Source organism: Polypterus senegalus, chromosome 6, assembly GCF_016835505.1.
Source record: "Polypterus senegalus isolate Bchr_013 chromosome 6, ASM1683550v1, whole genome shotgun sequence".
NCBI classification, from domain to species: Eukaryota; Metazoa; Chordata; class Cladistia; order Polypteriformes; family Polypteridae; genus Polypterus; species Polypterus senegalus.
Window position 1 is genome coordinate 19,032,081 of NC_053159.1, and position 26,990 is coordinate 19,059,070.

The window sequence follows — 26,990 nt, forward strand, 5'->3', positions numbered from 1 at the left end:
TCTCGTCAAAAACGGACAGACATACAGACAGACAGACAGGCACACAGACGTTGGATTTTATATACGAGGGAGTACCCAAAAATAACTGGAATTGAAAAAAACATTTTTTTTAAATAATTTTTACTTACTGAGACTTTAGTCTCCTTCAAAGTCCTCTCCAGGTGAATAAATGCACCTGTCCCAACAGTTTTCCCACTGGTGAAAACATTTTCGGAATTGCTGAAGAGGAATGTTGTCCAAGGCCTGCAGCGATTTCTCTTTGACTTCCTCCATGGTACAAGAAAGCTTTCCTTTGAGCTCTTTTTTCATATGTGGGAACAAGAAAAAGTGTCACGGAGCAAAAGATCAGGCGAATTGGGAAGGCGACAAGAACTCCAAGACACACACGTCAATTCAGAAATCTCTTCAATAGTCCGATGACGATCTTTGTAAATTGAACTGAGAACTTTTTCAAGATTTTCGTCATTCCTAATTGTGGATGGTCGGCCAGATCTTGGTTGGTCTTCAAGTGATGTTTCCCCTCGTCTGAAATGCGAAAACCACTCGTAGACCTGAGTTTTACTTAAAGCTTCTTCTTTAAAAGCAGTTTCAAGCAGCACTACAATTTCAGTAGCTGTTTTCCCTAAAAGAAAACAAAATTGAACGCAGGCTCACTGTTCTTTATGATCACCCTTCACAAAAATCGCAGAACACGTTTAATAAGCACCAAGAAAAACCAACATGGAGTGGCGCATGAACAATACAGAGCAACGCCACTTGACGGACTGCGGCAGAAAACTGTAAGTGCGCTACACCTATCGGCGAAATTCGTAACTAAGTCGAGATTGGGCGCCAGGTACAGATTCCAGTTATTTTGGGTACCTTCTCGTATAGAGAGACGGACACTGGAGACACAAACATGGGATGTAAGGCCTTCAAAGGACCTCACTACAAGAAAGACTTTACTGGCCAGACCAGGCCTCCTTCTCTCCTTTACCTGCCTGGAGAGGCAATACCCCAACTCCAAATGGCCTGCCTCAGGCCTAGGAGGCCCAAAATAGAATTAAATCTTCTAAAGAAACTTAGGAGGGGGATTGTCATAAACCATGGCTTGCGGGCATTAAAATGAATTTTAGAAAAAAGAAGGATTTGTTAACAAAAAACTAGAAAAATGAAAAGCAGGGCTCCACAAAGCAACAGAGGTGAAAATGTCGTTGCCTAAAAGTCCTAATCGATAATCCAGAAAACAGAATCCCTAAAACAGAGCAAAAGATAAAAAAAAAACAAATCCAATAACAGATAACAGTAATAATACTCCTGACCCCATAGAACCAAATGCTTGGTTGCTGAATGCTGCCTCTGGCTCGAATATAAAGCCAGCAGGAATGATGTCAGGGTGGCCCCGCCCCTTGAGGAACCGCCCACAAAGCCCAAGGAACACATGCAAATTAAAAGAGACAGTGCATAATTAACCAATAATGAACAAAATCAGTGGGAATGCTGATATGCTTTATTAACCCCCGAGGGGATATTGTCTTTTTGCATGAACTTTTAGGGATCTAATCACAGAGTCAGCCATTGTAAAACAACACTGGAGCAATTTTTACGTTAAGGGTCTTGCAACAGAGTTGGATCTCTTCTGGCAAAAACTGAATTTGAATGACATAAAAATAAGAAAAATTACAATTCAAAGAACAAAACCAAAAAATACAACTCAAAAATATTCATAAATAGACAACAATAAATAGAATTTAATAAAACCCATGAGCAGCAACATATTTCCAAATACCACCAGTGAGCTCACCCCCAATACTTATAAAGTTCAGTACTGCTTACACACTTTCTATTGGGGTCCCCAACTGTGGCTTGTGAGCCTGATGGCCAAAAAACTAAAACAGAAGTGGCTCCTAAACTTGAGATTTTACCTCAAGCTAAATGAAAAAATGAATCGACAAACCTTATTTTCAAATGAGCTTCTCACTCCTCTAAACTTCCCATCTCACGCTGTCAGGAAGCACCAATTCGCCAGCGGTTTGCCAGAGTTGACCCCATGTCTTCGACCCTCTGAAGCCCTCCTTTCCATTTTATTTCTTTCTGTCTTTGTTCTCTTCACATCCTCAACAGTTCACTTATTTCCTTTTCGCGCTCACCTAGACATTCAGCTACTGCTCGTCTCACCTTTTCTTTCACTTTAGAGACTTAATTTTTGAATACAAACTTTCGTGAGACCGGTGCTTACTTTTCATCGTCCTGAATTGTTTTTTGTGTCTGATGGCCCTTTCTCTTTTCTTTCGTTTTGACTTCAGCGTCAGCCTCTTCTCACACTTGCTCCTCTCCTCTTCTTCTTCATCTTCTTCTTCTAATGTCCAGCGTGCCTGGTACTTAAAAAATTATAACCCAAGAAAAGGCCAAAAATCACACAGTGCTGCCAAAAAAAAAAAACAAACCCAATCCCCGGCATAGAAAAAGTCATAAACTGGGAAGCGTTTGATTGGCATCAAGAGTGATGACTTCGGTACATACAATCAAAGACTGGGAGATTTTATAATAAAAAATACGTATAAAGGTGTGATGGGCAGGACAAGGGTATCAGAATAATGAAAGAAATGCTATTAAAGTGGAGGAAGGAGTTTAAAGAATAGCCCAAAATACTATGCTATTTTTTTAATTAGCCAAAAAAGCAGAACTTGCAAAAGTTAATTTGTTTTCCTGCAGACGCTGATCAAAAGTATCCTGATTGGGCGGAAAAACCACTGACCTGGCAATGCTGTGCCCATGTCTCTTATTCAAGCCCCACCCCAAACCCTGCCTCTCTCTTTTACAAACCTCCAATCCTGTCCCGTTTATTGCCCCACACCAATTGAGACAGGCCAACCAGGGAGCACTAGCAGCTATGAGTCATGCTAAGTGCTCAAACTTCAATTCCCTTTAAGCACTCACTACTTTTTTCTTGAATTAACATTATTAAAATGTCACACACTAGGTGCTTTTTTTCCCTTTCTCTAAAACATGGGTGTTGAACTTCAGTCCTGGTGGGCCGCAGGTTTTCATTCTAACCATCTTCTTCATTAGTGACCAGTTTTTGTAGCTAATTAACTTCTTTTGCCTTAATTTTACATAAATTGGCTCAGGCCCCTTTGTTGTTTCTTTTTCCTTAATTAGCAGCCAATTAATAATGAGACACAAAACAAGCCACTGCATGACCAGCTCATCTGTGCCCATCACACCATATCTCTCTATTATATAAAAAAATCCTGAGACAAAACGAGACTTTTTGGAAGATTCTCTCAAGTCCCGCCCACCTCTCAACCACATTCAACCACTCCCACGGTCCTTTCACCTCTCATTTGTGTGAATGCTTTTGTCAGACACACTTCCTGCGCTCTCAGCTCTTATGAATTTTAACGTTTTCCTCACTTTAAGTTCTCAATTAAAGAAGACATATGTCCAAATCTTCTTGAAGAATTTCATCATGAAGGGTTATCAACAGAAAAAATGAGTACACGGGCAATCCTAGAACTGAGAAATGATGAAGTCAAACAAATTAATGTGAAAATTGTCGATCGGTTACACGGCAAATTGGTTAAATGCGTATCAGTAGACTATGCTGAAACAGTTGGTGGTGATGGTGCGGAAGATGAAAACAACAACTTACAATATCCTGTAGAATATCTACAACTGTTAACACCGTCCAGTCTACCTCCGCACAAATTACTGTAGAAAGAATGTAATGTAGTACATCTTCAGGGGATAACATTAGACACTCAAGGAGATCTTGATATGCCATTCATATTAAAACGTTAACAGTTTCCCGTTAAAATAGCTTTTGCAAAGACAATTAACAAATCTCAGAACCAAACATTCGAAAAAGTCAGTTTATTTAATAGAGAGAATGAAACGAAATTCACTCACGGGCAGTTATGCACTGCATTGTCACGATGAAAGTCCAAACACAAACTCAAAATTCAAAGCAATATTGATAAAAATTTCAGTCAGTCAGTCATTTTCTAACCCGCCTTATCCTAATAAAGGTCACAGGGGTCTGCTGGAGCCAATCCCAGCCAACACAGGGCACAAGGCAGGAAACAAACCTCGGGCAGGGTGCCAGCTCACTGCAGGACACTTACACACACACCAAGCAAACACTAGGGACAATTTGTTCTTGTTATTACAAGAACAAGAAAATACGAACACATAACTCCAGTTCTTAAATCCTTACACTGGCTCCCAGTTAAGTTTAGGGCAGATTTAAAAATCCTCCTCTTAACATATAAAGCATTAAATGGCTGAGGTCCGGCTTACTTGTCTGAACTTATCATGACTTACAAAGCAGAGCACACATTAAGATCTCAAGACTTTTTGGAAGATTCTCTAAAGTCCCGCCCACCTCTCAACCACATTCAACCACTCCCACGGTCCTTTCACCTCTCATTTGTGTGAATGCTTTTGTCAGACACACTTCCTGCGCTCTCAGCTCTTATGAATTAGTCTGCTTAGGATTCCAAGGATTAATAAAATAACAGAGGGAGGTCGATCTTTTAGTTACAGGGCCCCTAAACTGTGGACTGGTCTGCCTGCTACTATAAGAGATGCCCCTTTGGTCTCAACTTTCAAATATCGGTTGAAGACTCACCTCTTCAGTTTAGCACACCCTGATTAGAGCTGCTGATTTACTGTACAGACTGCATCTCTGTTGTTAGTTATTAGCACTAAAATATAAGGAACAAGATAGTTCTAATTTGTTACTGACCCTCACCTATTCTGTTTCTCTTCTCGGTACTCAAATGTGGCACTTGGTGCCGCGGCCCACCTGCCAAGCTGTTTTGCCTGCCTAAGGTAAAGTCATCCCTGATGGAGGATCACAGGAATCATGAAGAGGGGTCCTTTCATCGGATTAGTGCTATTTCAGCCGTGGCATGGCCAAATGGGAGAAGCAGCTTGATGGCTGAGGTCTCCAGGACTCTAAACAAATCCAAATCATATTATGGGATATCATCTATTGTTAAATTCTGCTTCGTACTTCTAAAATTTTTATTTTTATACTGTATTAAGGATTTGTTCTGTTCTATGTATTGTATTGTATTGACCCCCTTCTTTTGACACCCACTGCATGCCAAACCTACCTGGAAAGGGGTCTCTTTTTGAACTGCCTTTCCCTAAGGTTTCTTCCATTTTTCCCTACAAGGTTTTTTTGGGAGTTTTCCTTGTCTTCTTAGAGAGTCAAGGCTGGGGGGCTGTCAAGAGGCAGGGCCTGTTAAAGCCCATTGCGGCACTCCTTGTGTGATTTTGGGCTATACAAAAATAAATTGTACTGTATTGTATTTAGGATCACCAATGCACCTAACCAGCATGCCTTTGAACTGTGGGAGGAAACCCACGCAGACACGGGGAGAACATGCAAACTCCACGCAGGGAGGACCCAGGAAACGAACCCGGGTCTCCTAACTGCGAGGCAGCAGCGCTACCACTGCGCCACCATGCCGGTTTTGCAGATGCTTTTCAGTAAAAGTGTAAGTTTAAAAAGTATTTGCGTGTTAATTTCAAAGCCAAACAGAATGAAATTGTATTATGCAACAAATAGAACATGAAGCATTAATTTTCTTTCAAATTATTACATTTTACTATGGTTAATTACTTGCTGTAATGCAAAACAGTTAGGTCTATTATGCATATGTAACAATTCCCATGAAAATAACAATCTGTTTAAATTGTTCATCTGCTTTCCCATACACAAGTGGCAGAACCACAAATAGGCAAGCGCATAGCGCCCGCACAGGGGTTGGTGAGCAGAGGGCAAAGCCCCCTAGTCTGGAAATAAAGAAAGGAGATGGTCACAGTAAGGTTGATCTCTCAGGTCACCAAAACATTTTGATGATGTTCTTAGAAAAAACAGAAAAATCAACAGTTTTGTAAATGTCTGCTGTTTCAGAATGAGAGCAGCAACAAGCCATGGAATTAAATAATTTGTTTAAGTAAGACCAAGAATCAGCTTCTCATTAAGAGACTGGTTGGCGTGAAATTGGTTGGAGTTTGAAATCCCAGTTTAGCTGGTCATCTGTTGGCTCATTTCACGTCTCATTTCTGTTTAGCTTTCATTTAATGAAGAAAGGAATCAATTCAGAGGACTGAATCCTTAAAAACAGGGCTATGAAAATGAAGGGAAAAGAAATGAATTAGCAGTGAAAATTGGTCACTGAGTAGGAAAGGGGCTAGAATGAAAACCTGCAGCCCCTGCGACCCACCAGGTCTCCAGGCCCAGAGTTCGACATCCCTGGTCTAAAACTTATCCCAGGTTACACCTGCATGTATGACCACTACACAACATGTGACCACTATCTGACGTCACCATAGGAAAGAAGATACTGTGTTAAAAGGGGGGCCTGAAATGGTCTTTAAAGGTCACGGGCAACTTACGTTGACAGTCAGGATGAACTTATTATTATTTGTATTAAAAAGCCTATAATAGGCACTTTGGAGCCTAGATTTGTCATCCCGCACTTTAGGGTTTTCTTTTTATGTAGACCATAAGCTTGCTGAGCCCTCCACCCATGTTGCCTAGCGATACAACACAACAAACACAGCCCACCTCTCCTACCATCATTCCCCCTCCTTGGCTACGTGCCAATGGAACTGTGAAGGGCACACACAAATCTCTGCCACCTTGGCCCACCTCCCTGTCTCTGCTGTGTTGGGTCCTGCGGTTGTTAATTAAATGCAGAGGAGAATGAAGTCGATGGTTCAGTGTGGCACTTCTAGAATTAAACTTGACGCATGCCTGCCCACACAAAGTGCAGGGCACCTTCTCTACCCAAGCCACATCCCGGACTCCTTTCATTTTTAGATAAGCAGAGTTTATTCCATGGATTTAAATTAGCCTTGATATAGCGCCCTGCAATCAATGGGCACCCCGTCCAGGGTTGGTTCCTGGTGACATGTTGTTTGTTGATTAGCACATGTGTGGAGTTTGCATGTTTACTAGACAATAAGGACCCCATAAAATTACGGTTACAAAATGGACTCTCTCAAGTACACTAGATCGTACTAATCAGTCTTTGGTTCGACTCAATTCAACTTCTAAATTCTGCTTCATGAGAAATGAGTCAATTCATTTATATAGCGCCTTACACAGTCAGAGTTTACAGAAACTCCAGTGTAGTGCTTGCTCAGAGATCTTTCATTAATTAATTAAGAGAGCTGGGGTCCGTCTTTAAAAAAATTAGAACACATTATTTGATGAATATGAATGGGGCCAACTGGCAGCACAGTAGTTAGCAGTATTGTAGCATGGCTTCAGAGCTCCTGGGTTCAAATCCCACTCTAAGGGGGTCTGCTCAGATTGTGTCCATATCCTGCATGTCCATGTGGACTTGTCTTCTGGCACTCCAATTTCCTCCCACATCTAGAAGGTTGGCACCTAATGCAGCCAGGATAAGCAGAGGCTCCTCATCACCCTGACCTGGACGTGTGGATTGGCCAATGGGGGGGTATAAGGTATAAGGTGCTTTTCTGTAGTGTAGTAGTGAATTTGAGCTTTTGAGTTTCTCCGACACTCTGTGTCACTCGATCAACTTCCTTTTGTTTATTATACCACTGTTTAAACCAACAAATAGTATGTTTTTCTTTGCCTCCACTTGGTATTCGCTGAAATTCTTCTATTTTCCCCTGTGCTTTTGCCATTGTCTTTACACAGAACGCTGAGCTTAAGGGCGATTTATATTGATTTGCATATTCAAAGAGGCGTAATTCTAGGAGGAGTTGGGGCAGGACAGCAGGTGTGTGCACGTGCGTTACTTTTCATGCTGACCGGGATTTATGGAGTAGAAAAACGTGAAAGCTGGCAAACGCACAAATTTATGCATCTGGATTTTTTTGTGCGTAAGCACATTTCTGCTTTTGTCTGCATGCCATTTTATAGTGTCAGTTCTATGCATGCCGTTTTGCATGAGGCCCCAGGGCTGAGATTTCAACCCAGGACTCTAAAAATGTGAGGTGACGTATCTGTGCTGCCCAATCAGTTGTGCTTTACTTTACTTTATTAGATACATCATTTTTTTCATTCAATTAAAATTATTTGACTAAATTCAAACCTCATAAATGTTTCAAATTCACTTTTTTAAAAAAATGGCTTTCTGCTTATTTCTCTTTATGGAATAATACAGTGCAAACTGTTGACAATGTTGTGAACAGGCAATACAAACATGGCAAAAGAGTGTGAGCCTCCTACATCTTCCACAAAGCAGGCCAGGACCTTCACCAACCTGCCCAGGTAAAGCCTCACCTCAGGCAGCCAATCCCCAAACTCCAAAGGCAGCCTTCAGCATGCACAGGCCTAAAATGCAGGGTCCAGGCATTTAAAGTTCAAAATATACCTTTAAATGTTCAGAAAACACAAAAAATGCCCTTCAAGGAAGAAGATAACCATAAACCTCTGGCAAAGTTCCTCATGTTAAATGTTCAAAAGAAAAGATGAATAAACAAGCAAGCAGGAAAAAAAGTAATAAAAACTAGGCATAAATGAGCAGGCCAAGGGAATCAAGTCCAGTCCACAAAATTGAAATCTATCTATTATATAGTGCCTTTCCTATCTATCTTATAGTGCCTTTCCTATCTATCTATGAAATAACACCTTTCTTATCTATCTATCATATAGCACCTTATCTCTCTAGAGTAAACTGGTGAGACAGAGAAACCACAGACACATGGTCCCTCAAGAAGAGCTGCTTATTGGTCACCACCCCAAGACTGTGTACAGACTTGGCTGGGGTTAACAAAAATGAGCCAAGATGAACAGCAATGGGTTGCTGCACAGACAGATGATCTGGGATTACAAGAAGTTATGTCTGCCGGGTTCAGCTCATCCAGGTTGCAGTATCTATGTGGACATGCTGAGGTTCTAGACGGTGGTCTTCTGGAAGGAACGACAGATACGGCTGTGTATCATGAGCATAGAACCGATAAGTGATACCATGGGACTCGAAGATAGAGCCCATGGAGGCGGTGTATAGAGTTGATAAACCAAAAATAATCAGAAACTAGAACAAATAATACAATACTCACAATAATGAACACTCAATGAAACTCCCCAGGGACCTCCAGCTTCACCTAAATATAAAGGCAAAGGGCAGCCTGAGCAGCAGTGACATCATGGTGGTCCCACCACTTAGGAGTTGCACCTACAGAACACAGGGAACATAAGAAGGCAACTTAAATACACAATACATTAGATTAATATTCAAACATAACAATATTACCTAAAATTAAACATAAACAAAAAACATATAAAATATAAATCAGAGGATAAACCTAAGGCTAAGAAGAAATCCTAGAACTGATATGACTGGCAACACATGCCATACAAATACAAGACAACTCCTACAACAACTAACAGAAGAGGATACATAGTGTGTATGTTATCCTTTGCCAGCAGGGGGAGCCAGCTTCTGTTAAAAATGTTAATAGCACCATGTGCCCATCATAGTGGGCCTGCCCATAACACATATACAATTTCTCAGGTGGCTCAGAATAATTGGGCAAAAGCAAACAGACTGCATTATGTCAAAGCTGCTAGATGATGGCAGTTCAGCTTTATTACTGTGTCAGTTGTCTTGACCCCCATGGCGCAGTATTTTTCAAAAAAGAGAAATGATTTATTGAAGAGATAAAACTGTTGGGACAGCCAGAAGCTGATTAAAGCCAGGCCTGAGGAGTGTAATAGCTGCCTGCTGAAGCTGCGAGACCAGGTCCTAATCTGTCAGTCTGGTCCGATTTCCTTGATCCATACATTCATCCCACTTTCTTCCATGGAATGCCATTCCAGACACTCGGGATGCTGATTGGGACAGATCTGTTTTTAATTGAAGCTTTTGCAAGTTAATTCGATAATGACACAGAGGCCTCCTCACACTCATGGTAACCATGGCAACTGGGCAATTGCACTGGAATTGCTAAGCCACGGGCTTGGGACCAAAGCAAACAAGGAAAGGAATCCAGTGCTTAAACAAGGAGTTTATAGGAAGGCGGTTAAGGGTGGGTTAGGGGGGATATGGTGCAGGATATCCAGCAAAAAAAAACAAAACGAGAGCAGATGACTCTCATAAAGTGATAGCAGGACTATAATTATTTCTTTTTAAATTATTTACTGAGGTTGATTCCCCTAACACCAGCTGTTCTCAAGTTTTTCTTGTCATTTATTTGGCCGTCCCTTCCTTGAGTAATCCGGGGTCACTTGTGGGATTCACCTCATGTAACAATGAAAATCCATATTAGTGGATCACATTTAATTGGGGGTGGCGCAGTGGTAGTGCTGCTGCCTTGCAGTTAGGAGACCTGGGTTCGCTTCCCGGGTCTTCCCTGTGTGGAGTTTGCATGTTCTCCCCATGTCTGTGTGGGTTTCCTCCCACAGTCCAAAGACATGCAGGTTAGGTGCATTGGCAATCCTAAATTGTGCTGTTAGTGTGGGCTGGCAACCTGCCCTGGGTTTGTTCTTGCCTTGCGCCCTGTACTGGCTGGGACTGGCTCCAGTAGACCCCCGTGACCCTGTGTTAGGATATAGCGGGTTAGACAATGACTGACTGACATTTAATTGTTCTGGGGTGTGGAGGTCCAACAGGCAGGAGGGGTGTACATGAACTAGAAACATTTATTTGGCATTTACCGTGACAAGAAAAAGTATGTGAGCACTTTGGAATTGACCGGGTGTCCTGCACTAACTGGTCATAAAATGTGGTGTGATCTTCATCATCAGGTACAGACAGACACAATAGGCTGATGCTAACAGCACACAAACAGCTACAATCTGTCACGTCTTCATCAAATATTCACAGTGTGCTGTAAAGAAACGAAGTTAACCCTTGGATTTAATGAATGCTTGAACCTCCTTTGGAAGAAGCAGCCTCACACACGCACTTGTGCCAGCTGCGGATCAGACCGGGACAACGTTCAGGAAGAACTTGGGAACCATTCGGTATTATAGAGGTGCTTCATCTGCGCCACAGTTTTAGAATGTCAGGTGTCAACAGCGCTCCACAGCACCTCCATTGGGTTAAGGTCTGGGCAGAGCCATAGTGTGCAAAAAGACGCCTGGTGCCGAAAGGGAAAATAAGTGCCCTTCTTCAATCAAAATGAATAAAACAAATTTACTGTATTCACAAAAAAATATTCTTTTTGTATTTTATTTATTTACATACAGTAAACAAATTACAACATCCAATAAAATGAAAACAATATATAAAAAATATAGAGTTTCAAGACAGAACAAAATTCAGCCGTGTGTTACGGTCGAACGCTTTGCGCCCTATCAGGCTTAATAAAATCTAATTAGCTTCAAACACACCGAGAGGGTAGGGATACGAGTAGACAGAGGATCACTACAACAGTGTAACGACTGGCTGTGCATCGCGGTCCCGACAATAAAGGCGCACACCGCTCAGAGTGGTGTGGCGGACCTTTACTTACATTTATACTGCCGGTTGAAATCTGTTGTTTAATTGTATTTGAGTCCTCACGTTGTCTTTCGGTACATATTTTTGTTTTTTCTTTCAGATTTTGTGCTCCTGACTTCTTAGGACCCGTTTACAGTCATGAATTGAATAGGAATAAGTATAATAGTTCCAAAATAAACATAATTGGAGTTTCTATTTTATTACACGTCAGTTCAATATTTATCATTAGAATAAATAAAAACATTAGATCATTTTTAATTTTTTTTCAATTTTTTTTAGCCAAATCTAAAAAATTATATAAACTAATATACTGTAGCACACAAAATTAACTTACCCTAAATAACGGCAGAAACACACCCGAGAGCGTGGAGATATGAGTAGATAGAAGATCTCTATGAGAGCGTAATGACTGGTTGTGCATCGCATTTCCGACAATAAAGATGCAGACTGTTGAGTTGTGTGTTTACATATTAGTGGTGTGGCGGTTTTCAAGCAGTGCATCATTCTCATTGCTATTTTACTTAGAACTGTGCACTTTTATTTCTAAATAGCTGTGTAAGCCCGTGCTGTAAAAAGCCTGAGTTCCTAAAAACCATGGATTCTGGCACTTCAATCAATTGCATCAGTTATGCATTAGCAGCTAAGTGAGTTTCTCTTTCCTCAGTGGCTTTGTGTGCTCGCCTCACTTATGTATTAGCATTAAAGCAGTTAAGGTTCTCTTTACTCAGCGGTTTCATTTTGCTGACGTGCTCACCTCCAATGTCTATCAGCGGCTAAACGAATTTCTCTCTCCTTTGCGGTTTTGTTTAACTGATGTGCTCGCCTCACTTATGTATTAGTGGCTAAGCAAGTTTCTCTTTCCTCTGCGGTTTCGTTTTGTTGATGTGCTTGCCTCGCTTATGTATTAGCGGCTAAGCGAGTTTCTCTTTCCTCAGTGGTTTTGTTTTACCGATGTGCTCGCCTCACTTTTGTATTAGCATTAAATCGGTTAAGGTTCTCTTTCCTCAGCGGTTTCGTTTTGCCGACGTGCTCACCTCCAATGTCTATCAGCGGCTAAGTGAATTTCTCTCTCCTCTGAGGTTTTGTTTGGTGATGTGCTCACCTCGCTTGTGTATTAGTGGCTAATGGCGGTGGCGGCAGCATCAAACTGTGGTGATGCTGCTCTGTAGCAGACTCTGGAAGGCTGGTGAGGGTACAGGGAAAAAATGAATGGAAGAGAATTCAGGAAATTCCTAGAGGAAAACCTGCACCATGGGAGAAGATTGGTTTTCTGGCAAGTCAAGGACTCCAAGCATAAAGCCAAATGAAGCTACAGTGGAATGGCTCCTAAACAACAGTGTGAATGTCTTGGAGAGGCCGTGTCAGAGTGCAGGCCTCAGTCCAATGGAGGATTTGATGTATCTACTAAACATGGACTCAAGTAATGGAGAATTTTGTGTTTTACTGTATATCTGTCTATTATAAAAAAAAAAAAAAAATCTTTGAAGGTTAGAAGGATACAAGATGTGATTTTATCACTGAGACACTTTCGCATCCCGCAAGATGAGACTTTGTGCCAAGAGATTTAACCACACCCGGGGCCGGAAATAAAAGACAAAGAGTAGATGACAAAGTGGAAAGTTGTAAAGGATTCAAAAACATTGTCGTGATACACATGCAGAGCAGGTTAGAGATAATGAAAGTACTAAAATTCAAAAGTCTCAAAGAAATGATAGTAAAGATCGCATTAGCACAAACAAACAGAAAGTATTACTTGGTGAAATAACGGAACAGTGAAAAGAGACAGAATATATTGTTCGGATTTAAACTTTAAGTCGGAGACTTGTAGATCGTCTAATTCGTGTTGTCATCAGGAAAAAAAGTAGTGTTTCTTCCCAATGAAGAGGGCGTATCCGCGAGAACTAAAAGATTTGTTGTTTGGTGAAAGTGAAATCCCGCAAGAAAAATCATTTCTCATTTGTGTGAATGCTATTGTCAGTCACAGTTCGTGTAGAGAGAAAGAAACAAGATTTACTCATGAGCAGTTATACGTTGCATTGTCACGATGTAATTCCAAACACGGCACCAAAATTCAATGTGATATTAATGAAAAGGTAAAAGCGAAAAAAGATTGACTATATAGACATAGGTGATATGATGATGCAGATCACATGCCAGGGCAGCAGCAATCCAGCAGCTGATCAAGCAAAGAGGAGGTAAAAAAAAAACAAAAACAGTATTTGTTTCCCATTGTATCACCGGTTAAGAGGGGGTTTCAGAGGAGCAACTGCATCTCCTTGGGGTGCATTCAGCCACCCTCTTCACAACGTGAGCGGCAGAGACAGGGGGGTTTGCAGGCAAAGCAAGTGGGGGAAGTGGAGGGGGGGTTGGCGAGCAAAGCGAGCAGGGGGCAAAGCCCCCTAGTTTGTAATTAATTTAGACCGCTCTTCACTTTGACATTAAAGTGTCTCTTTCTGATTGTCAGTATCAAAAAAGCCAAATAGTATTCAGGTGTTGTACTGCGTTAGCCATTATGAATGTAGTGAGAAGCCAAGCAAAATGACACCTTTTACTGGCTATTGTAATCTTTCTAGTTAGCCAATAAAAGGTGTCATTTTGCTTGGCTTCTCACTAAAAAAGCCAAATGAAATCCACAATGACTCAATATGGTATAGCAACACTTCCAAGAGCTGAATCCTTTTTACAGGCGCCATATATAAAGCCAACATCGAGTGATGGTTATCTGAAAAAGAAAAGATGAGACCAAAAGGCTAAGCAGATGTCAGTGCACTGATAAGGCCGTGACGCTGTATCTGACACTTTCATTTTTTTTTTTTGCTGTGTGGTGTGCAGTGTGTATTTGTGTGAAACTGCTAATGGGGCCTCAGACTGTGAGAAGGCGCTCCCGTAAAGATATCAGCTCATGAATAATGGATGCTTTGGGGACGTCTCCTTCCACTTTGCACGTCCTTCTTGTGGTCTTTGCCGCGCAGCTGTTCTCCAGGTCTTCTCCTGTTCTGTTCCCATATGCCTCTCTGTTCCGTGGCCACAAGGCCCTTTTCAAAGATGCAATTAGCAGCAAGTCTTGGAAAAGAAAAAGTCCAAGCCATCATTATCTGCCCTCGGGGAACCAAACCCTCCAAGTAAAAGTGTGTGTGTCATGTGTGTCAAGTACCATTAACCATAAAACACGCATGTGAAACAGCTGCCCATTCTGATCCACTCCCAGCTCATGTGGGAAATGGGAACAGCTAAACAGCTCCAAGTGTTTCGTATTCGTGCGGGTGGCAAACTAGTGCCAGCTGACTTTGGCCCTTTTGGATAACTGCAAAAGTGTGTATGAGTGTGCCAGTTAACATAAAGAAGTGTTTGTCTGGGACACTGCAAGCTGGTGTAACTGGCACCAACAGGAAGTGAATCAGTCTTTTTATGCCAGCCTACATCTGCTTGGCATCTTCTACTAATACTATTTCAAAACAAACCTGGAGTGAGAAGTGATGTGACCCTGTCCAGCCTGCTCTTACTGATTTGACCTTAGGAGTCTTCCACTGATCTCTAGTAATTATGCTGCCCCTTTGGGGTCACATTAATTGAGTAAGTGTACTATTGATATTGCAATATTAATGTCTAACCAACACGCAACATGTTGCTGCTCTCCAGTGCCATGACAGACAAGAATGTATTCAAATAAAGAACTTCGTTGGAATTGGAAATGGAAGCACTACATGAAAGGAGGTGCCACCCAGCTGGGTTGGTTACAGATTCCTATCCCAGTCGGGATAAACAAATAATGAATGGACCAAGGGAAGCTGGAGATTATGGACAATTTGTCTCCCATTACAAAAAAGGGCAGTGCTCCTCTGGTTGGGCCCCACCTGCAGGGTGTCCTGGGAATTGGAGTTTTGAAGGGCAACCCTGTTGGGGTCCTTGGGTACCGCCAGGGGGTGCGATTACGTGTAACTCTACCATGCTTTAGAGCAGGGGTTCTCAACATCGGTCCTGAGGACCCCACTGTGGCTGCAGGTTTTTGTTCCAACCATTTTCTGTTTTTAATTGGACTCCTGGGCTAATTAAGTGATGAGTTATTTCCAAGATTCTGTGTTTTGGGAACAATATAGAAATTAGAAAACTAGGTTTGGTAAAAAAAATATTAAAAGGTACTAAGCAGTTATGTGGGAATAATATATTTTTTTCTTTTTAACAATATTTTCATCTTGATGTTCATTCTATTTTTCCGTGTGTTCTAATTATTTAACCCATTATTTTCTAATCAGTGGGTCTGATGCTAAAGTAGTTGCAGTCTTTGATTATTCAGTGTCGTTTGCCTGGGTGTCTGCTCTGCTCGTTTTTAATTGTCATTAATAAGATACAATGAAGGGAGCAAAGTGCAGAGAGAAAGGTCAAAATATAACAAAAGCAACAAAAGAGAGTTAAGCATTTAAATTTATAGAAAAAAATGGAAATATTTCTAAATGTCTTATAAATGTAAAAATCATGCCTCTTCTTCTTCTTTCAGCTGCTCTCATTAGGGGCCGCCACAGCAGATCATCTTCTTCCATATCTTTTTGTCCTCTCCATCTTACTCTGTCACACCCATCACCTGCATGTCCTCTCTCACCACATCCATAAACCTTCTCTTAGGCTTTCCTCTTTTCTTCTTTCCTGGCAACTCCATCCTTAGCATCCTTCTCCCAATATACTCAGCATCTCTCCTCTGCACATGTCAAAACCAGCGCAATCTCGCCTCAGTGACTTTGTCTCCCATCCATCCAACTTGAGCTGACCCTCTAATGTTCTCATTCTTAATCCTGTCCATCCTCGTCACACCCAATGAAAATCTAATCATCTTTAACTCTGCCACCTCCAGCTCTGTCTCCTGCTTTCTGGTCAGTGCCGCCATCTCCAGCCCATATAACATAGCTGGTCTCACTACTGTCCTGTAGACCTTCCCTTCCACTCTTGCTGATACCCATCTGTCACAAATCACTCCTGACACTCTACTCCACCCATTTCACCCTGCCTGCACTCTCTTCTTCACCTCTTATCCACAATCCCCATTACTCTGTACTGTTGACCCCAAGTATTTAAACTCCTCCATCTTCTCCAACTCTACTCCCTGCAACCTCACCATTCCACTGACCTCCCTCTCATTTACACACATGTATTCTGCCTTGGTGGTCCTACTGACCTTCATTCTTCTTCTCTCTAGAGCAGATCTCCACTTCTCCAGTTTCTCCTCAACCTGCTCCCTACTATCGCTACAGATCACAATGTCATCAGCAAACATCATAGTCCACGGGGACTCCTGTTGTCTAATCTCGTCTGTCAACCTGTCCATCACCAATGCCAATAAGAAAGGGCTCAGAGCCAATCCCTGATGTAATCCCACCTCCACGTTGAATGCATCCGTCACTCCTACTGCAGACCTCACCACGGTCACACTTCCCTCGTACATATCCTGTACAACTCTTACGTACTTCTCTGTCACTCCCGACTTCCTCATACAATACCACAGCTTCTCTTGAAGCACTCTGTCATATGCTTTCTCCAAGTCCAAAAAGACGCAATGCAACTACTTCTGGCCTTCTCTATACTTCTCCATCAACACCCTCACAGCAAAAATTGCATCTGCGGTGCTCTTTCTATCTATTTATTCTAGTTCACCTAATACTCTTCACCTTCTCCTTGATGTTCTTTTACCACTAAAACACTGAAATAATATCTTTGGGTCATCTTTCAACTTTTCTGCAACGTTTCTCTCCAACCGCCTTTTATCCTTCCTAATAGCCTTTTGTAACCTTTGCTCTCATAGACCCTACAGTTGAGCTGGGGTTGCTGATTTTTTCCTTGTACCTTCCATTTTAGCTCCATTACCCAGTACAGAGTTTTCTGGGCCACCATTCACTCATTCTTTGTCAATAACTGTTTGTCTGGGGCTGCAGCCTATTGCAGCAGCACTGGATGGGAAGCAGGAGACAAGGTTAGTCAGTGCTGGCTACCTAGCTTGCCTAGTGGATTGACGAGCTCTGAGGTTCGTCCACCTATTCATATAAAAATAAAAGTGGAACATTTTCTGACATAATCCAATTCAGGGTCATGGGGCTGGAGTGAGGGCTGTAGTACTTCTTGGACTCAGGTCGAGTCTTGAGACAATTTTTTCTATTGTCTGCATCTTGGTGTTATTTGTACTTGGACTTGTCCATTGAGCTTATCAAATATGGTTTTTGATCTTGAATTCAAGAAGGGGGTCTCTAAAGGTGCTGAAACCTATCCTGGCAGCAAGAAATAGCCCTGGACATGACAAATACAAGAAAAATCCACAAGATAATAAGGAGAAATCTGCAGAGACAGTGACCGGGCCTGGATTTAAACCAAGAACTCCAGAAATGTGAGGCAGCAGTGCTATCCTCAGAGAAGATGAAGTCATAAAATTGAACAGTTCAGTTTTCCAAACTTGACAGCCTGAACTGCCACATTAAGAGAAAGGAAAACAAAGTTCTCACACTCACAGTCTGGAGACTCCTGATTACTATCTGGAGACCCTGGGAACATTTTTCAGGCCACTGATTACTTTTGTATGGAATTCTAAAGAGTCTTGCTAACCGGTGACACGTGACAGTTTGATTATTTTAGAAATGTCAGGTTTGTGTGACCCAATGGGATAACTGAGATCATAGACATCAGCTCTTTAACATTAAGAAAGAAGGAGCCATTAAATTATTTGGGGGTTGGGGCTGGGGCATGAGTTCTCTTAGAAAAGGCAGCCTTTATGCTGTGTCTATGGTCCCCCTCTTGCACACCCTTACCACGACCCTGTCTGCTCATGTCTGTACTAACACTCCTCCTGACTCCATAAATGTTCACTTGAACCTTCAGATCTCCACCAATGAGACTGGAACTTGGAATATTACATGTAATTCACCCACCTTGAACTGGACCATGTTATGGCTTTTTGTGGTGTGTTACAGGGCAACAAAGCTAAAGGGTTAAATTCAATAAAAGCCAATTCTTAATCTGAAACCACATTTTAATTACTACCTTCACTTCTTGGATGAAATGGGCTACAACAATGAAAGGACTATCATCAGTACAGATAGATAGATAGATAGATAGATAGATAGATAGATAGATAGATAGATAGATAGATAGATAGATAGATAGATAGATAGATAGATAGATAGATAGATAGATAGATAGATAGGAGCCTTTCACAGTGAACTGAACCAGAAAGTACTTTTTGTTTTACTTTATTTAGTACTTTATCTTGGTAATGTAAGTGATAATCTTGAATGTATTCAAGCACTATCCATCCATCCATCCATTATTAGAGTGGCTTAATGTAATTCAGATCTAAGGACCATCGCAGTGCACATTCCACAGTTAACTTGCTGGTCAATGAGAGGTAGGAGACAAAAACGGAATACCTTGAGAATTGCCCCTTCAGCCATGGGGAGAAGACGACAATAGCAGCCAGACAGTGACTGAGTAGCAGTTCTGTTTCCGAGCTCTAGAGCTGTGAGGCTGTGCTAAGCACTCCACCGTCTCACTGCCCCTGGTTTGAATATCCCTGATAAAAATCAATTTGGCATCCACATCAGTCAGTCAGCTATGACCAGATGTCACGGGTGGTGCAGGGTTTCAAAACCAGGAGGTATGCTGAGCATTATGAGGAGAGCCAGCTGTTTCAAATATAATCTGAGAATGAAAATACCAGGAGATGGACAAAAGAATTTACAAGCAGACAAAAATCATTACTGAGGGAAATGCCAAGTATAAAGTAGCTGTCAAAACTGATAAAAAAGGCCAAAACACTAAGCAAATACCACAGTCAAACAAAATGGCTACACAAATCCTGTCATTAATTAACACTACAAAGTTTGTTCAATCATTTCTAAAAGAATCGGCACTCTGCCGGGCACAACAGGCATATCAACTGTAAAACACATTGCTGTGGCCATGCAAAGATGCTCACAAAATGGCAGTGACCCTTGAGAAAACAAAATACAAACCGATTTCACCAGAAAAAAACAAATCAATAATTAATAAACCAAAAAGTAACTGTGCTACCCATCTAAAATGGTTTGAAATCTCAGTAGTCAATGTAGACCTACTGTGTTGATGTTTGCAGTACACCATATGTTAAAATGTGTTTTGCATGTATAAATACATTGCATTTTGTATTTCCAACAAACGGCACATCACAAACACTTCTAAATGAGGCCAAAGAGGAACAGGACCATCCAAACTATTATCAGTGTCAGGTCCAAAAGTCAGCGTCTGTTATGGAATGGGGGTGTGTCAGTGGTCATGGCATCTGTGAGGGCACCATTAATCCAGAAAGAGATGTAACGCTAGAAAATGACAAGAGAAGTGCAACAAGGCTGATTCCAGGGCTACAGGGGATGAATTAGGAGGAAAGATTTAAAGAGCTGAGCCTTTACAGTTTAAGTAAAAGAAGATTAAGAGGAGACCTGACTGAAATGTTTAAAATGATGAAGGGGATTAGTCCAGTGGATCGAGACTTTAAAATTAGATCAAGAAGTACAGGGGGACACACTTGGAAACTTGTTAAATGTAAATTTCACACAAACATTAGGAAGTTTTTCTTTGCAAAGGAAACCAGAGACACTTGGAATAAGTGTCCAAGTAGTGGGGTGAGACAGTTGGACTTTAAGAACCCTCAAAATTCCCCTTGATGTTATTGTGGAGGAGTCAAGTGGATAGGACTGGTGAGCCTTGTCTGGCTGAATGGCCTGTTCTCATCTAGATTGTTCTAATGCACACATTTTAAAGCAGCACATTGCTGCCATTCAGATGCCATCTATTTCAATAACGTTCCTGCATTTTCCAACAGAAAGCACATTCTGCCCAAATGACAAGTGCAGGGCTGCATGAGCAGAGAGTACAGTCCCGACCTGAAGTGCAATACAAGGCAGACAACTGGACTACTGTCAAACCCGCGGTACTCCTGTTAAACTTAACCAACATTTGTATTCAATGCCCAAATGCTTAACAACTGTTATTAAATGAAGTGCTGAAGTGACACAGTGACCAACACTCAACTGTCAAAACATTTTTTGGAGTGTGACACGGTCATCCGATATGACATGGGTGTAAATTAAACAAAAAAAAAATGACAAGGTTTGTTGTAATGTTTTCATCATAATACAGGGTGGATAGAAACTCAAACCTCTCTCTTAGCATTATCCATACTGTTGCAAACCTTTACAGAATTGGGCTTGTATTTGGGCTCAGGTTGACCCCTAAACTGGAATCTCACAGTTTATGTTACTAAGCCCAAAATGGCCTGCTTATACGAGGTGGGGTAAAATCAGGCTGTACAATAATATTATATCTTATTATAATACAAACAATAATATGTTTGTGCCATGCAAAATACTGTCTTCCCACCTAGGGGCAAACCCAATGCTGTCAGATCAGGCTGCACTCCCACCCGAACCCTGAATAATAAAACAGATGGATAGATGAGTCCTTCAGACTGGGAATGGAAACACATTTCAGGTTACAGTAATTTGGTGTCACACCAGTTTTTACTAATATGTCTCAATTGCGTGCTAAGCCACGACGCATGATAAATTCAATTCCACCCCCAGATGGCAACAAGACATTTAAACAAATCTGTGATAAAAGAACTACAGCCAAACTCATTACTTTCCACTGAGTCACCCAAAAGGATAATTTGTTTTAATCACAACAAGCAATTACACCGTTTTTCTGTTTTTTCTTTTTAATTGGCATATTTTTAATCAAGTGGAGTCGGTTGTCCTCTCGAGGGTCTAGTTTTAATAAACATCAAAAACAAAGCTATTCTTCACATTCTGCCGCCGAAAGCATTTGAGAGAGCAATTAAAAGTCAGAATTTATAGAGCCTGATGATTAACAGTAGCTGAGCCACTCGCTGTCTGGCTCGAGACGATTTCATCTCTCAAGTGAGGGCACAACAAGGCTAATGACTTTGTGTCGAACTTGCAGTTGCTCATGGAGACCCGAATTAGCCACATTACCTGCATTGTGAGGGAGGGTCAGTTACAGCACTATGGCCATGTGGTGCAATTCCCAGAGGGTGATCCGGCTTGCAGGACCCTCACTGTTAGGGATCCGAGTGGCTGGACCAGGCCAAGGGGATGCCCACGTAACACCTGGCTGCTACAGATAGAGGGTCATTTCCGGAGGGTGGGACTGGACTGCGTATCTGCCTGGGGAGTTGCCAACTGGGATCCCGAGCTGTTTCGTTGTGTGGTGGGTGTGGCAAAGCACTGTACCAGTGCATGCTCCCCAACTTGACTTGACTTGGCAGATATTTATGGATTGGGCTGGCATCTGTGATATCTGGTGATGTATTTTTTAAAAATGACGCAGAAAGAGGCTCTCGTCTGGAGGATTTCTTATTTTACCAATGGCTCAACAAAGCTTGAAAAGTTTACTTACACCCGTTCTAGCACTCAGGGGGATGTGTTCAAAGTGAACTGGGACAGATTATGCTGAAGTGGCAATGACAGATTGGCTGTCGAGATCTGTGAAGAGGATGACTTGCGTTCTGTTTTGTGTGTTGTATGTACCCCATTTTTTGACACCCATTGCATGCCCAACATACCTGGTAAGGGGGTCGGTCTCTGAATTGCCTTTACCATTTTTTCCCCTACAAGGGATGCGTTTCTTTTTTTTGGGAGTTTTTTCTTGTCTTAGGAAGTCAAAACTGGGGGACTGTCTAAAAACAGACCCTGTTAAAGCCCAGTGCGGCACTCCCTGTGTGATTTTAGGCTATACAAGAAATACACTGTTGTTGTTGTTATGCTGGGATCCAATTTTACAGAAGACGGCCTAACAACCGCAAAGAGAGTTTAGAGAAGCGTTGTGATCTGTGTGTACACTACGTGTTAAAATGCTGAGCCTGTATTCTGGCACGGCATGCTTGCACTTCCATTTAGACAGTAATGTAAGCTTCCTTTACCCTTTTGCTTAGATGTGCAGTCCCGAAGGTGGACATTGTGCAGCCTCATCTGTGCATCTGCTGGTGTCGTTAGGCAGATTTATCGATTTGGGTGTTTTGAGAACTGAAATCTGCACCTCCTGTGCCTCTTGGTTATCAGCTCTCTTAATGGCAGTCCTGATAAAGTGTGACACACCGTTTACTTCACATTTACTTCTGTGTATTGAATTGTATTGTATTTACCCCCTTTTTTGGACACCAACCTGCCTGTAAAGAGGTCCCTCCTTGAACTGCCTTTTCCTCACCCACCCGACTCTGACCAATGAGTGGTGGTTGCTGGCTTCTTTTAATAGGCACTCGGAAGTGCTCCAGGTGCTTGATTGCCGACATCCGGCTTCACTTGCGGGTGTGGTGAAACTAGTGTCCAAAACGGGCTAGCAGCTCCTGCTGCAGCACCTGCGGAACCCAACAGGGCTGCACCAAACTCCAACTCCCATGAAGCCCTGCGGGAGTCCGAGGCACCGCTGCAACTCGGGAAGGCTCCCATCTGGCATCCAGGGGGAGATATTGTGTTTCCCATGCTTGCTCCCCTGAAACATATGCTGCAGGGACGTCCCAGCCGGGCATGAGACCCAGCCATCTGTCACAATGCATATTTTACAAATCTTATTTTCACAAACGTAGCTGCCAATTCTTTCAACCTTACATCTACTCCCACACTATTGTCATAACTATAAACAGCAGCGACAACATATTGTTTACTTTTCCTGTGTGGTGGTGGAGTGATTTCTAGCATATAAGCTGACAAATACTTTGTAAGTCTTGATTTGTAAACTAGACAAAGAAAATGTAATAATAGTGTTTCAGGAGGCATGTTTTACTTCACTGATGAGAACAGTGGTGCTTTGATGTTTGCCTAACCAACCCCTCCAGTCACCAGGACTGACTCAGGATGCGGAATTTATGTCAGGTAGGGGTTGGAGCATCAGTCCAGCCTGGCGAGGGTGACTGTAGTTGGACTTATTAGCCATCTCTGCAAGAAGGCCATAAACTGACTAAACAAAGCAACTGGGAGATGAGTTGTATCTGAGCGCTTTCATTGGGAACTGGCCCAGGAAGGGACAGATAAACTAATTCTATTGGTCTAAAGTATGGCTGTTTATGATTAGTTTTTGAATTGGAGGCCATTCTGTACTACAACACCCCATTGGTTTGTGTTTTGAGGCAAGAATTGTATAAAGTTGGTCAGTTTGGCTTTATTCTTCTCTCTCTCTCATCATCTGGCCATGAAGAGAAGACCACGATGAAGGCAAGTCTATCTCAGCAGCTATATTGAGACAGCCTTGTTGCCTGTTTCAGAACTCTATTCAAAGACCATGAGGTAGCAAAGCAATCTAAACTGGACAAGCTGAGAGCCACCGATGGACACAAGATGTGCTTCTACTGTGAGATGAATATGGGATGGATTGATATGAATAGTTTTTAATTGTTTAATCAATTTTAGTGATTACGATACATCCTGTTATTTGGTACAGGTCGCACTCGTGGCGGCATGCATGATTACTAATTAACGATTGCCAGTTGACAGCAGCACAGCAGTCAGAGGGCACTACATGAGAGGGATTTGGAGAATGGAAGGGAGAGCGGGGTTCATGCAATAGGAAAAGTGAAGAAAAGGGAAGGAAAACAAAAAAAAAAAAAGAAAGAAACGAAATGGAAAGTAACCAGTGATTTTTCAGAGGTAAACAAGGGGAACAAATCCAAGAGCATCTACACTGATGATGAGTTTATGGGGAGGAGGATGGGGGGCTGGAGGACTTCCAAGAGGTAGTGGGGATCAAGTTGGCTGACAGCCACAGGAACAGGGAGAAGAACGGAGTCCTGACATGGCAGCATCTGGGTGAGGGCAATGTGACCTTGTACCTGCAGGGACAGGCGGAGGAGGTCCGTGGGTACTATGAAATTTTTAGTTAATATATAATCTTTTACAATTTATTTGAAGTATATACTTAATTGATGTTGTTACAATGAATTATTAAAACATAAGGATAAGGACTGAATGTAACAAAAGACTTAACTAAACGTGGCCTAAAGCTTGAAGACATGAGGTCTGCCTCATCTTTGAGGAAACCACCAGCCTGATTTGCCAAGGTTAGGATGAGGTAAATGAGTAACAAACACCCTTCTAGAAAGCGAGGAAAAACTAATGGAAAAGCCCAAACACCCCTCCGATGAAGCAGTGCTAAGATCAATGGAAAAGTCTGCAGACCACCGCTATTTACGAGGCAACATTCAGGTCGAAAAGGAATCACAAAAGACTGGTGGCATTAGTTAATTGGATGAAATAATAAAGCTCTGCCTATTAACAGTCAGATGATGTGATGTATTAAATGAGGTGATGGTAGTAGCACAAGCTTAAAGTGAATTGTATAATTGATTGCTCACTCCATGCATATGTATGTGAAAATAAAGAATTGTTCTGCGTCCTCATCTGCCCTGCTTTGAAAATACAGGAAAGTTTTTTCCTCAAAAGTCTCAGCTGAGGTGGCAGATCAGGAGAATGTGGTGGACCGCATCTGTGGGATACTTACAGTTTCTGATTAGAAATGAATGTTACCTTTCCAATTTGGAATTTAAAGTTTACTGTATTTTATTTGGATTACTCTGACACTGATGGTTCTATGCATTACTTACTGCATTGTATTTATTAATGAATTGCTTTACATTATCAGTAGGAATTTAATTTCTCCATAATTTGAACAAACTAATACTTATTTTTGCTTAGTAAACTTTGCTTGTTTTCTCCCTCACCCTAGATCATCCTCGCTCATGACTGTTACTGCCTTGAGAAGCAGGCACACATTTATATGTTTAAAACGTTTTTTTTAGAGAAGTGTTCAGCTGTAGACAAATTATTGAGATCAGAACAGGAGCAGGTGAACAGACACACCAGTGCTTTTTGCTGTTTAAAATCCTCACCCCTATTTTGAGCACCGCCTTCATGGGGCATTGGATTGGTTTAGAAATGTGTCACTCGGTGAGCCGTCTAATTGTTCCCACCCACTTTTAAGCAAAATGTACTCATGGTTGTCTCCAGACATACAGATTATACATCTGGCCCTGCTAGACTAGGTCAGTTTTCAAATCTTAAAATTTCATATCGGGATTTCTTTGGCCTGGGTTGCTCTTTTTTAGGCAAAACCTTTTTGCTCTTTTTTTCCTCTGTTGTTCTTTTTGTGATGTTCAAATAAATTCCCTTGTTTAATAAATCAAAAAAATGCTACTTGTTTTATAAACTTCCAGTAATGGCGCACTGCACAATACAATTGACTTGAGCGTTCCTATATGGTGGTCCAGATCTAATTATGCAATTTTCATTACGCTATAGCTTATTAAGTTTATTACATAGAAAAATCACCCGAAAAATCACGGACCATCAAGAAGTGTGCGAACTGACGACATGAAAAGAATCATCTTCGCGCCGAACTGGAATTGTCCCCGCATAAATTAAAGTCATCCAAACGATCTGGATCTGCATAATTAGAGTAGTTTTCATCCTCTTTCTCTGTATGTTTACCATTCGTTTGCTCAGAGGTTGATACGCTTGCTTCTTCCTGAGCAGCTCTTCTTTTCTCCACCCTAGTGGCCTGCTTCTTCTCTTCTTCCGTCGGCATCTTTTTGTGTTAAACCTGATTAAGTCAGTGTTTGTGTTACAATTGCTTAGTACGTTTTTCTTAATTTTTCACTTAAGCTGGAACTTAAGTGTTCAATCTGCCTGAAGAATTATTAAAGATATGAACGGCGCCCGTATGCATGCGCCGCATAGAGCCGACTCTACAATAAAATAAAATAAAAATAGGAATAACCTTGGAAGTCAATCATCACCCCGAAAGCGGACAGTAGACGTCACATAGTATATGTGTACCAAATTTCAGGTCAATAGGTCAAACGATTTGTGAGCTACAGGTGATTTAAAATCCTGGACAGACAAATGGACAGCCACGGAAGTGTATTATATAAGAAGACATCTGCTTAACTAGCCTGATCAAGCCAGAGGTTGACAGTAATCATTTCCCTTGAATGGTATTTTTGTGCATTTTATGAATTTAAAGTACATTTTGACATTTTTAAAAAGTCAGGTTTCATTTCAGCAAAGTCTGCCTGTGGTATTTGGGGGGGGATGCGACCAGGGGTAGATGCCAATTCTAGACAGGCTGGTGCTTTTTGGGCCTTTGTTGAAAGCCTTACACCCTTTCCACTATGTTTCTGTCACAAGCAGCAGCTTCTTACTTGGAATAATTTGTTAGGTACATAGAGATGTGGGTTTTGGAATGGCACAGTGGCTTACCATTTTTCCTTTCAGAAGACAACCTGGCAGGTGATTTGTGATCTCTCCTCTCATATTACCCTACTGCTCTGTCTGTCTCAAAAAATCTAGCCATGGAGGGGGCAGGCATCATTTAGAAGACCTTTAGCAAAAAGAGGAGATCATTAAACTGCTTCTTACCTTTTGTTGCCATTAATCACTGGCCACCGTGATGACACCCCAAAACCTTCGGGCTAGGCTTTTTTTGTGTTTTCTCACGCATAGACATTAAATCCTCTGCACTCCCAGGGCCATTGGGAACCTTGTGATGTCA

The 26,990-nt window shown here is 41.7% G+C and overlaps 1 long non-coding RNA gene across 1 annotated transcript; it reads right to left on the reverse strand.

The window, feature by feature from the left end:
* Nucleotides 1-1,971: 1,971 nt before the first annotated feature.
* LOC120530502 lies at nucleotides 1,972-26,990 on the reverse strand. Its single transcript, XR_005633973.1, has 3 exons — nucleotides 26,858-26,990; nucleotides 9,037-9,152; nucleotides 1,972-2,360 (listed from the first exon to the last, which is right to left on the reverse strand). It is a non-coding gene; the product is annotated as an uncharacterized LOC120530502 (long non-coding RNA).